Source organism: Nicotiana tabacum, chromosome 17 (genome assembly GCF_000715075.1).
Source record: "Nicotiana tabacum cultivar K326 chromosome 17, ASM71507v2, whole genome shotgun sequence".
Classification (NCBI taxonomy): Eukaryota; Viridiplantae; Streptophyta; class Magnoliopsida; order Solanales; family Solanaceae; genus Nicotiana; species Nicotiana tabacum.
In genome coordinates, this window is record NC_134096.1 from 120,322,314 (window position 1) to 120,334,661 (window position 12,348).

The window sequence follows — 12,348 nt, forward strand, 5'->3', positions numbered from 1 at the left end:
TCGACATCCCGTCAACCGTTTCAACTTAAGTTTTAAACTTTGGAACTAAGTATTCTCATTCATTCCAAGACCTCACCGGACCCAAACCAATTATCTCGGCAAGTCATATAACAATTGTAAAGCACAGATTAAGCAGTAAATGAGGGAACAGGGCTGTAATACTCGAAACGACCGGTCGGATCGTTACAGATTACATGAATGCAAGTCCTGAAACAATGAGTCTTATGAGCCTCTTTGAGGAAAGCTGGTCAAAGATACTGATTCGATCGATCGTAAGTTTTTAAAATATCATCTGAATATGCTCGTGGATCCATCTCAACACCACTTCCAAGCTGGCATTGATGTATTCCTTATTTCTCTAGATATATATGGACTGATTGTTAAACAAAAAGAAAAAAAAATTAATAAACAAGTAGAACGTATACCCTTGTATCTAATATAGATTATATCAATTAATTTATAGGGATATCGAAGATACATTCTTTTAGAAGTATATACGATCTTATTCTTATGACATAAAATTGGCACACGGTACATATATAATACTCCATCCGAAGAACTACATATGTGCGTTAGTATTTCTAGGGAGGATAAAGGGGGAGGCAGGAAGAAAGATAAGTTGTACTATACCTGCACATATAGATATTAAAGTTACAATTCAGTAATCAAGTGTTTTTAAAGAAACGGTTAATAAAATATATGAAACTCAAAAGTTATAAATTCGAAAACTCCTCCAAGGCAAAGGTTCAAGATATCTATCTCTATCTTAACACTAACTTTTAGAATTTGAGACTTCTTTAGGTAACCAAGCATATATTATCCAAGATAATAATCATTCAATGTGTGTAACCAAGCATAAATCATTCACGATTTCATTCGTTTATTCGATGTTATGCTATGAATGTCAAACCAGAAACAACAATTCCTTTTCTTTTTCATCTGGATATGAAATTAGAATTTGACAACATCCAGTACTATAAAAAAGAAACTCCTTGATTCTACTGCATGTAGCCATACACAACTAAAGACATTGTAAAATTATATACAGTCGAACATAGAACTAATGTGCACGCGACAACTAAGAGCAGAAGCCAGATAAATATTTTATTCTTAAAGAATTGAATCCCGAGCTGCAAGAATATTCTTCTTTCACGTAATCAATCCACATAAACTTTCATAATTTAAAATTAAAATAAAATAAAGAAGGAATTTTCACTATTCAAGAACTGAATTTCCTCAATTTCTGAACTACCAAAATATTTTTGTTTGACGTAAGTGGAGCCACATAGAATTACAAAAGCAAATGCTCATTAAAAATATTTTTTTTAAAAATATTTTTAACACATACGGAGATTTTTTGTCAAGAACAAATCTTTTCTAACACTTTGAGCTGCTACAAAACAATCGTGCTTCACGTAAGTGACCCATCTAAATAATAATAACAAATAGCCACTAAAAATAATTTAAAAAATTATAACTGTAACAATGAAACGAACAAAGAGGATAAAACAATGGCAAACTCATCGGCTACAAGGGCGTAGCTAACCGAGGGAAGGGCACAAATTTGTTTTCTTTTTGAAGAATAAATCTGCAGCTATAAAAGAAAAGATTGCAGTTATGGGAGCATGACAATTGAAAAACCTTCACATCAGCTGTGAAAGTGGAACGAGAATTAAACAGATTAAGAGCGACATTAGCCATAATTTTCAATCGTGAAATTCAGAAGTTTGAAGAGAACTAAAAAGAATTAGGGAAAAAACGAAATTGGAGGGAAAATTGAGAATAAAACTGACATGAAATATGAAAAGAACTCACAAAAAGTACTTCAAAGTAGTCCAAAGAGTTGGGAAGAGCGGTGATGTTTCTCTATCCTTGAAATTCTTCCATATTTGAAAGAAGCCGTAAGTAGGAAAGCATTATTATGAATAAGCAAAATGTCAATTTTGCCCTTGGTTAATCACACTTTCCTTTTCTCTCTCTCTCTCTTTCTCTCTCTCTCTCTCTCTCTATATATATATATATATATATATATATATATATATAATGCTAAAGCCCCTGACGAAGGAGTTGATAACTTAGGCATGGCTCTAGTGGCAAATAGAGAAGATGCTGTTTATACCCTTGCTCTTACTATTTTAGAACACTTCAATGGTAGATTTACCAACCATCATGAGACAGTTCGTACTCTACTTAATGGTCTTAAATGTAGGACCTTAGGTACATTTAGATGGTATAAAGACACCTTTATGAGCAGGGTTATGGAATTACCCGAAAACAAGTTTGACCATTGGAAAGCTAGGTTTATAGATGGCCTTCCTTCCTTATTTGCTGAAAGAGTTAAAAAGGTTCTAAGAGGTAGCTATGGTGAAATTCCGTACAATGATTATGCCTATGGTAAGTTGATAGGAATTTGCACACAGGAAGGGTTAAACCTGTGCAATGAGTTAAAATTGTCCAGACAGCTTAAGATAGATAAGCTTAAGGTAGAAATACCTCAAAACCTTGATTTGTTAAACAAATGGACGATTCCTAAAGTCCCTATTAGAACAATCTATGATTATGGATGGTTTGATAAACTTTCTTCTAAACAACTTGTTAAAACAACAGAGCAATCTTTAGCTTTAAATTCGTCTGAACAGACTATTCGTTTGTTAAACAAACATGATATAGATATTTATAAAAATCAGTATAATTATCTGCATATTGGTATGGTTCAAATTGCTTTTAAGCCATTAACCCTTAAAGGGTTACCAGAGACGTTTTTAGCTGCTCTTAGAGATGCTAGAAATCTGAATTTCAGACAGTCTCTAATGGGTTCTATTGAATCTACTGTGGCCTACGGTCCAGTATATTTTAATACTCAACCCAATCTCCAATTATCTCTATCTGATGTTAATATACTTGATGCATTGACATTAAATGTAAAAACGTATGGTTATAATTATGCACCTGGTTCCGAACTTATATGTTTATCGTATAGAATTTATTTTAAATTACTATCTACGTTAAACCCTAGATGTAAATTATATGATACATCTGATTAGACTATATTCGTGGAAACCAATTTTACAAAGTCTAAGGTCACCACGAGGAGACCTATTAACTGGGAAGAAATTAATTTTCCAACTACATGGACTTTGGACTCGGTTATATCACCAAGTCAGATTACAAATGTTGTTAGTAATACTGAATATTCCCATATTACTCAAAATCCGGATGGTAGGATTTGCATTCAGTTTGATAAAAATAGTTCCACTTATAATAGGCAGTCATTTTCTAATAATAGACTTTTGCCTGCTACTAGTTCTAATTCTAATAGACATTCTTTTACTAGTCGTAGACTGTTGCCTGATATTCAACACATTTCTCCTGTTGAACCAGTCTATGGACCAGTTAGAAATCGTGCTGCATCTTTACACATAATTTCTACTAAAGTGGGTGATAAGCCAGTTGAAAGGGTTAAGATTAACCCCTAGACAAATATTGTTCAGGATAGTGATAATATTTCTGATAAGGATATTCCTTCTGCGTCCGAGATGGATTTTGACCCAAATGAAGTTTAAATTATTCCACACCAAATTGATTTTAGTTCAGGGTCACAAGCTAGAGGTTATATTCAAAAGGAATTTTTCAGTGATAAATGGAACCGATTTAAAACTTGGTTTTTTATACTTATAGTAAAGAAGATTTAAATAATATTTCTCAAGAATTTTATGAAATTTGTGCTTTACATAATCAAATTATGTATTTTGTTCCTTAGTTTATAACCACATATTTATCACTTTTTATAAAAGTTTTGGAAAGATCTTATAAAGACGGGAGTGGCAATATTACTAAAGCCATTTACCCTCCTCAAGCACCTTTTGTTTTACCTAATAATACAGGTATTTCTTTTACTGCATTTCAAAAATTTATTGATGAAGATGTTGCTGCAGTCAGCGTCGCATAAATTAATAAATTAATTTCTCAAATTGAGCTTATATGTTAAAGTTTTGGGAGAACAAATCAGTTTTCTTGATAAAAAACTTGAAAATTTAACAGTTTTGATAAAGGATATGAGTACTAGCAAGAAAACAACTGATATTGCCTCTACTTCAGGAAGCAAGTTAGGAGCTCAAATTGTTCTTACTCATGTTCAAACACCCCATGAGATTCAGAATTTTAAATTTAAATCTTTAAATAATTTAGAAGAACTTCTTGATAAAAAGTTATCTGGTTTAAATATCAAACCTATAGATTTATCAAAAGATTTTGCTGATAAATTGGATACTACTTTTGATTATAAAAATGATGTTTGGTCAGAGTTTAATAAACTCAGAGGTTATCCCAAAAAGAACAGTAAGTTTGTGGATAGCAGATATGCTGATAAACCTAGAATGCAAACTTATTATTACAATCGTCCTACTCCTCAAGATATTTTAATCGAGGAACGTTACTGGAATCAGACTAATACATCATACAGTGGTTCCGAAATTTATGAATAGAATCTTGATAGTTTGACTGATAGACAATTAACTATTTTTGTACATAGAATGCTTATGTATGCAACTATCTGTAAAAATGTGAAAAATACAGATAGAACTATTTGCAAAATGATTGTTGCAGGTTTTACTGGCCAACTTCTTGGCTGGTGGGATAATTATTTGACTGTCGATGAAAGGGCAATGGTTATTAATGTTAAAACCCCTGACGAAGGAGGTGATAACTTAGGCATGGCTCTAGTGGCAAATAGAGAAGATGTTGTTTATACCCTTGTTCTTACTATTTTAGAACACTTCAATGGTAGATTTACCAACCCGCATGAGACAGTTCGTACTCTACTTAATGGTCTTAAATGCAGGACCTTAGGTACATTTAGATGGTATAAAGACACCTTTATGAGCAGGGTTATGGAATTACCCGAAAACAAGTTTGACCATTGGAAAGCTAGGTTTATAGATGGCCTTCCCTCCTTATTTGCTGAAAGAGTTAAAAAGGTTCTAAGAGATAGCTATGGTGAAATTCCGTACAATGATTATACCTATGGTAAGTTGATAGGAATTTGCACACAGGAAGGGTTAAACTTGTGCAATGAGTTAAAATTGTCCAGACAGCTTAAGATAGATAAGCTTAAGGAAAGAAACCAATTAGGAAACTTTTGCACCTAGTTCGGTTTACCCGATTTACCCGAGACTTCTACTCATAAGAAGAAAAAATATAAGTATCATAGATACCCTAATCAAGACAGTCCTTATAGGAGAAAGAGATCTAGATATAGATCCAAAGAAGAACGAGAAGCTAAGAAAACCCAGCGTAAGGCTACTAGATTTACCAAAAATAAGTCTAAGCGAGATCTTGCTGACATTAAGTGTTACAAATGTGGTAAATTTGGCCATATAGCCCCGAATTATAAGCTTCAAAAGCTGAAAACCTTAGGACTAGACGATGAGTTACGTGATAAGGTTTATGGTTTGTTATACACTTGTGGATCAGAATCTGATTATTATTCTGAGTCAAAATCTGAAGCTGAAGTAGATTTACTTGATTTATCTGATAGTGATAAAAATATTGATAATACTTGTACAACTTGCAATGGTAATACATGCACTTGTGATGATGATGAATTTTATAAATTGCAATCTCAGTTCCAAGATTTGAACATGAAAACTATTACATCTGATAATGTGATAGAACTTTTATAAGAAGTTACTGATGAAAAACTTCGTGAAAAAATTATTAATTTGGTTGCTAGTTCAAGTTCTAATTTTAATAAACCTTTTGAAAAAGAATTTGAATATTCCCCGCCTTATTCTTTGCTAGAAGTTAATAACCGTCTTTTAAATAAAAATACAACTCCAGCAAGAGATTCTTCTTTCGATGATTTAAAAGTTAAAGTTAAAAACTTGAAACGAGAGATCAAATCTCTTAAACAAAATCAAATGATTTGTGATCATAGGATTACTCAGATTGAGAAAATCAATTCTCCAGCTGAGAAATCTAATGATAAAAATAAAGGTATTTCTGAAAATGATATTGAAGAAAAACCTATTAGTTTTGATCCTAAACATGATATGTTTTTAGGAATTATGCAAATTATTGTTGCTCATAAATGGTATATCAAATGTACTATTCTCATTGATAGTAGTTTTTCTATTACAAACATTGCCATGATTGATAGTGGAGCAGATGTTAGTTGCATTCAAGAAGGTTTAATACGTACGAAATATTTTCAAAAAACTACTCATATGGTTAAATCTGCATCCGGACATGCTTTAAATATAAAGTATAAATTACCTAATACGGGTATTTGTCAGAATAAAATCTGTATTCCTCACTTCTTTTTTTTGGTTAAAAATCAGTTATACCCTCCTATTATACTTGAAACACCGTTTATTAATGCCATTTATCCTTTTACTAGCATAGACTCGAAAGATTTTACTGCTACTTATAAGGATAAAGAGATAAGTTATACTTTTGTTACAGATCCAGTAACTAGAGATATTAATGCTTTAATTGATATGAAGCAGAAACATATTGATTCTTTGCAGTTAGAATTGTTTAGTATGAATATATTTGATACTTTAAATTCTACTAAAGTACAGGAAAAGATCAAATTGATTTTCAAAAATATTGCTATTTATATTTGTGCAGAACATCCCAGTGCTTTTTGGAATAGAAAAAAGCATATTGTCACTCTGCCTTATGAAGATAATTTCTCTGAGGATGATATTCCTACTAAATCTCGACCTTGTCAGATGAACGCGGAATTAGTGGAATTCTGCAAAAAAGAGATTGATAATTTGTTATATAAGGGTTTGATAAAACCCTCAAAATCTCCTTGGTCTTGCACAGCTTTTTATGTTAATAACGCAGCTGAAAAAGAATGTGGTATTCCTAGATTGGTCATTAATTATAAACCCTTGAATAAATATTTGAAGTGGGTTAGGTATCCTATTCCCAATATAATGCCAATATATTTTCAAAATTTGATTTAAAATCTGGATATTGGCAGATTCAAATATTTAAAGAACATACTTATAGAACTGCTTTTAATATTCCATTTGGGTAATATGAATGGAATGTTATACCTTTTGGTTTGAAGAATGCCCCTTCTGAATTCCAAAAAATTATGAATGATATTTTCAACCCCTATCTAGACTTTATCATTTTTTATATCGATGACATTTTGGTATTTTTCAAAACACTTGAAATGCATATTAAGCATTTAGATATTTTTAAAAGAATTGTTATACAAAATGGTTTGGTTATCTCAAAACAAAAAATGAGTTTATTCCAAACTAACATTCGATTTTTAGGACATTATATTTGTCATGGAAAGATTACTCCTATTCAAAGATCGATCGATTTTGCTTCAAAATTTCCCGATGTTATTACTGATAGAACTCAGTTACAAAGATTTTTGGGAAGTTTAAATTATATATCACCTTTTTATAAAGATTTATCGCGAGATTTAGCCCCCTTATATGATAGGCTAAAAAAAATTTATAAAAACCCTTGGACTGATAGTTATACTACTTTGGTTAAAAATATTAAGCAACGTATTAAATCTCTACCTTGCTTGAACCTTGCTAATCCTGCATGGCAAAAGATTATCGAGACTGATGCGTCTAATATTGGTTACGGAAGGATTTTGAAAAAAATAAATCTCAATAATAAGCAAGAATATCTGATTAGATTCTACTCTGGTAAATGGTCTGAAGCCCAGAAAAAATACGCTATTGTGGCACATGAAATGTTAACCATAGTAAAATGTGTTTTAAAATTTCAAAACGATTTATACAATCAAAAGTTTTTGATAAAAACTGACGCACAATTTGTTAAATATATGTTTAACAAAGACTTTAAACATGATGCCTCAAAAATGATATTTGCAAGATGGCAGGCTCAATTAGCCCCTTTTGATTTTGAAATACAATACAAAAAGGGAATTGATAATTCTCTGCCAGATTTCTTATCTCGTGAATATTTACAGGATGGAACCCCTCTGGGGTAGGGGAAGAGGTAGAGGTTGGGGAAGATCATCCCCACAGTCCAGAGGAAGATCGTCACCTTCAGGATCGTCATACGGATCCACATCAAACTCCCTAGTTATACAAATGGGAAGAAAGAGTTTAACCAATGAGAGGATATCTCTCAGAGAAGAATCATCGATCGGACCATCCGTCCATCTGGAAGATATTCCAGAAGATAGTCCGTTATACGCACACTTGCAGGCATATTTGACTGCTCAAAAACAAAAGGATACTCTTGCTAAGCAAAGTGATACTTTTGCTTTCATTACAAAAGATGACAATGATGATATCAAGTCATATGAGAAAGTGTCTAAAAAAGAAATGATATTTCTTTTAGAAAATTCTAATATTCAGAGAAAAGAAGAGCCGTGGAAGATATTCTAAAGGTATTTGATAAATGGATTGTATTATCCGAGTGAGTCATACAAAACCCGCTCTTATTATGAAAAAATACTCACCAGTACTGGCAGTGCAGAGTTTCAGCACTTTTCTGGTTATAGCACAAACGAGAACGTTTATAACTTCTCGAAGATTATAATTAAACAAAGTATATCTGTTGAAGACTGGGGTATATCCACAATGAAAGAAAGACAAATAAGCCTTAACAAATCTCGAATGAGTTTTACCTATTGGGATTATATCCAGGCATTTGATAAAGTGTTATACTACAATAATGATCGACACAAACATACTTGGTTTATTAAAGTATGTGCAAAGATATTTGCAGAGACTATTCCTAATTGGTTTCTAAACTGGTGGTCATACCACGGTCCGACAGTAAAAAATTTACCTGATCCATTTCTCATGTTATACAAAGAATGGATAAAAATTTTCCCTTTTATAAACAATTTATATCATACAGATCATATCTGTTATCCAGAAAAAATTGACTAGATTTATTTCTTTCTGGAATTCTCTATTCCTTGGATTCATAAATGGACTCCAGAAGTTGGATTCACCGAAGAACAAGTCTCGTGCTTATACAAGACCTTTTATAATAATTTTTGGGATAAAATAATGAAAAAGGATCCCAATATATATATATATATATATATATATATATATATAATGGATAGAAATCATACTCTTAGGAAAACAATAACCAATTAGTAAAAAGTACTCCAGATAGTCGCTCCACAAATATGTGGACATAGGACTTTAGGTGGGGCCTGGGGGATAAAGGACGAAAGGGAAGGGGGGGGGGGGGGGGGAAAACCTCTTCATGAATAAAATTATACTTTTCAACTTCCAAATAGAATTGAAGTGTAGCGTAGACCCAAGCCAACAGTCAAGTCAATGGCAGGTTGCATTGGCCAACCAATTAGGAGGCGGACTTTCTCTTCCAAATTATGGTACATGAAATCTCGAGAAAAAATGTCTTTTTAGGTGAAAAAATCTTTCCACCCTAAATTATTGATAAGTTCTCTGTGGAAATAAAAAAAATAGACCCCTTTACCACGTCAGCAGTTTGTTTTTTCTCTGGAAATCTGAAGCAGATAGTTTGACTGGTCCATATGGCCATAATTTTGTGCTTCCTCCTCATCTGTGGATGAAAAATGTAGTATAAAGTGCAATAATAAGGAAAGTAATGATGAACATATACAAAATTCAGCAAAAAGAAACGAGGAAATTGTATTTCAAAGTTTATACTTTATAGGAAAACTCTAGAGATTTTTACCGAGTAAATCACTTATCTAGATTTATTCACATAAATAATACTACTTTTGGTTTATTTTAAAAATAGCAAAAAAAATTTACAGTTTTAGATATCTCAAAGATTATGCATTAAATGACAACAGATTAAAAAAACTTACAGACCCACAAATTAAGGAATTACTAGTATTTAAGTCCTTATTAATCTTTACACTTTCTCCCTCATCTTAGAGAAATATTCTTTCTCTCCAAATCTTTCCATTGTTTTTTCTTAGCCACTGACTCGACAACTTTCTTTCACTCAATCTTCTTCACAACATCACACACCTTTCACATAGGATTTGCTCAATTCTTTTTAGCAATATTAAAAATAACTTAGATAAAAACATAAACACTCATATTATTATTCAGGTATTACTGCAATTATAACACTTGCAAATAAACTACATAACAAAATACATCTGAAATATCAAGATTTCGTTATTATACAATAATTATACCATATATTATATCTGAAAATAACTTATATGATAACACATATGAAAGTACTCATGATACAATACCATTATTATACAAGTATTATTCCATGTATCATACTTAAATTATTCCATGAATCATCAAATACTAGTATGATACTAGAATTATACCATATATAATACCTGCAAATAAGTTACATAAAAAAATACATCTGAAGCATCTGAATATAATTATTATACCAGTATCAAACTATATATACCATATCCAAATGGCATACATAAAAATACATGAAATATCAATATACCATATTTAACAAGCTGCGGTAATACTTTTTTCTGTGTGTTCTTATTGTAGAATACAAGGAATGTGTTGAATATAATGAATAGGGACTTGGGGGCATTTCTATTTCAGTTATATAAGTTAATATCTTAGAATGAAAACATAGGACGTGAATCATTTACGGTTATATTCATGTGATTCTCGGCTGAATTGCTTTGTTCTATTAGAATCTTTTATGATATGTTAATATTTCTTTGCCAAAAAATTTTAATTAATGAATCCTGCTAAGACTTTGTAAAATTTTTGTAAATATTGCACTATTATGTTTTTTCCCCATAATAATTCTAGAACAGTTTAGTTTTGAGATTTTTACATGGCTGAGCATTTTTTAAAAATTATTTAACAAAATGATATTAATTTTAGTTTATTCCATAAATAGCAATTTTTTTTACAATCTTAGCATACTGAAAAAATTATGCCACAATTAATGAATGCACAAATTAAGGAATGCCACTAAATAAGGAATTTAATATAACTGACTTTTCTCTATCTCACGTTAGGTTTGGGTGGTGGAGATCATTTTTTAATCTACATAAATTCTTTTCAAATCTTACCTAATAATTTTGCTATTCCAATTTTTATTTTGCCTTTGCTATTCCAATTTTTTTCTGCCTTCACGCTACTTCTTCTTTGTATATACATACATTTATATTTATAATTTATACATTACTGCATATATGACTTGTAAGCACATGCACATATTTAATGTATCATTTATGTATTTTGGGTGTAATCTAAATATACTTTATGTATATTTGACATGAAATATTTTTTGGACTTCTTCATGCCTTTGCAAACATAATAAAATATAATGTATATTTCATAATGATATACATTAAATAAACAGTGTATATATTTTGATGTAATTGTTTTAAAAAAATACATGGAATATTGAATGTTGTAGTATTATTTTAGTTGTTATACTCAATTTATAACAGTAATATTTGATATTATTTTATAATTTGTTGATTTCATATGTATATTATTATACATTATATATTCTAGATTTATTAGTTTCATATTTTATAAATGATACAAAATGAAAGAAAATATATAAGGAGAATATTTATAGCAAGAAAAAAGAAGTGATTATTTGGATAGTTATTCTCGGTCCACCAATAAATTTATAACATGTTAAAACAGAATTTGTAGTATCCTAATTTGAATTATAAAAGAAAAATTATAGGTCATATTGTTTCATTTTCTTTAGAAAATGATTATACAGATCCTTAAATTTAGGTGTATGAATCCTAACTTTGAAGTGTATGATTTATTGCCTTTGTTTGAGAAGGAATCTTTGGGGATTTAATTATGGGCGAAAAAATAGGAATGATATGTTAGGGTTGATTATTGTCTAGCTTGATTTTTAGGGATTTTTATTGAATCTGCTATGCTATGTTAATATTCAGGTGCCATAGAATGACAATTAACGATTGTGGCTAAGGATATGCAAATTTTCTTTAAATATTGGCTAGTTATTTTTTTTTTCCAAAACTCTAAGGGGTCGTTTGGTCATGGCCTGCTCTAACCTTATCATCAGTAGTAAAGCTTGTGCTTTAGGCCTCCAAATTTGTAGGGCTCCATTTTCAAAAAATAATAGGCTTATAGGTATTTTAAAATAATATTGGGTACTTTTGATACAAAAGTACTAAAGTTTTTCATATAAAAGGAAAAAAAATTATTTTAGATATATAAATAAAGTAACAATTTAACTTACTTAAAAATAAAAATGAGTAGATGAATAGTTTTATCAACTTTTTCATTGGAATTGATTTGACAATTCATTTTTATTCTTTCATTAGATAACACGTGAAAGTTTCATTCCCCCTTCCTTAATTTGTCCAAGTCAATCTTTCTTTTTCCCAAT